Source organism: Octopus bimaculoides, chromosome 28 (genome assembly GCF_001194135.2).
Source record: "Octopus bimaculoides isolate UCB-OBI-ISO-001 chromosome 28, ASM119413v2, whole genome shotgun sequence".
NCBI classification, from domain to species: Eukaryota; Metazoa; Mollusca; class Cephalopoda; order Octopoda; family Octopodidae; genus Octopus; species Octopus bimaculoides.
Window position 1 is genome coordinate 6,040,303 of NC_069008.1, and position 1,305 is coordinate 6,041,607.

The window sequence follows — 1,305 nt, forward strand, 5'->3', positions numbered from 1 at the left end:
AACAACTGTATATAAAACATCTTAATATTTCTTGTACACAACCTATATGCATATATATATATATATATATATATAGGTATAAGCTAGGATTGTTTAAACATTCAAGGGATAGGCTAGAAGTGTTTAAGCAACCAAGGGATAATTAAATCCGAAGGCACTCCGGGAGATTACCTGTGTGGGTACCGTCTTTGTTAGGAGGTATCCAGAGGCAGGTAATTTATCGTTTAAACCGCAGTTTATAATTATAATCAAGTGGAGAATGGAGAAACAAACACAAGAAGAAGCAGGTCAATTGCGCTAGTTAGCCATTGATTTAATTATGTGGAGATTTTATAATGATTCATTGACGATCGTTTCGGATGTGCCAATTTGATTGGCAGATCTCTTCAGAATGTTGAGAAGTGTGTTAAAGTTCATGGTGTGAGAGATGCAGGAGTAACAGTTAGAGGATATAGTAATGCATATAGTGCTATCATCATCATCATCATCGTTTAACGTCAGCTTTCCATGCTAGCATGGGTTGGACGATTTGACTGAGGACTGGTGAAACCAGATGGCTACACCAGGCTCCAATCTGATTTGGCAGAGTTTCTACAGCTGGATGTCCTTCTATATATATATATATTACAATAAATAATGGAGATTGGTACGTCTGCATGTTTTTTATTTTTACAGTAAGTTATACTCCATAATTGGTTTAAATATGACCAACACGTGTTTCTGCTGCATAGAGAACTAAGCAATTACAATTTACATCCAGCAATTTTCGACTATGCACTTTTATTCAAGTTCTGCCCACAGATGTGGTTTGAAGTGAACTGAAGGCATTCATGCATGGTGAATGTATCTTGCTAGATTACAATGGTTTTAAAGAGAAAGAAAGGAAGTGTGTGTGGGGGGGATTGAGGAACCTGATATGGCTATAAAAATAACTATGTGGTCGAATTCATCCTGACCTTAGGTTGAAGTTTCAAACTGAGAATCGAGACGCCTAAGTAGGTCAAAGTGTACTTTTAGATTAAGACTTTACTGTTTTTCAATGTTGCGTGCAACATCTGTAAATTTTGGATTTTCCCATGCTGTGGGACTGAACCCAGAACAGTGTTTCTTATCGCATGGCCACACCTGCAAGCTATAGTTATATGCCTGCCATGACTGTCATCACACCACAAAATTTGATTACATTTCTAAAGAAATAGCGCAGAAAACACCTGCCCTTACCCAGTGTCACGCACATTGGGCCCTCTATGTACTATACACACACACACACACACACATATATATATATATATATATACATATATA

General features: G+C 37.2%; 1 long non-coding RNA gene across 1 annotated transcript in view; it reads right to left on the bottom strand.

Moving 5' to 3' along the window:
- Positions 1-1,305, bottom strand: part of LOC106875123 (uncharacterized) — a 4,420-nt gene that overhangs the window by 942 nt on the left and 2,173 nt on the right. The window lies entirely within an intron of this gene.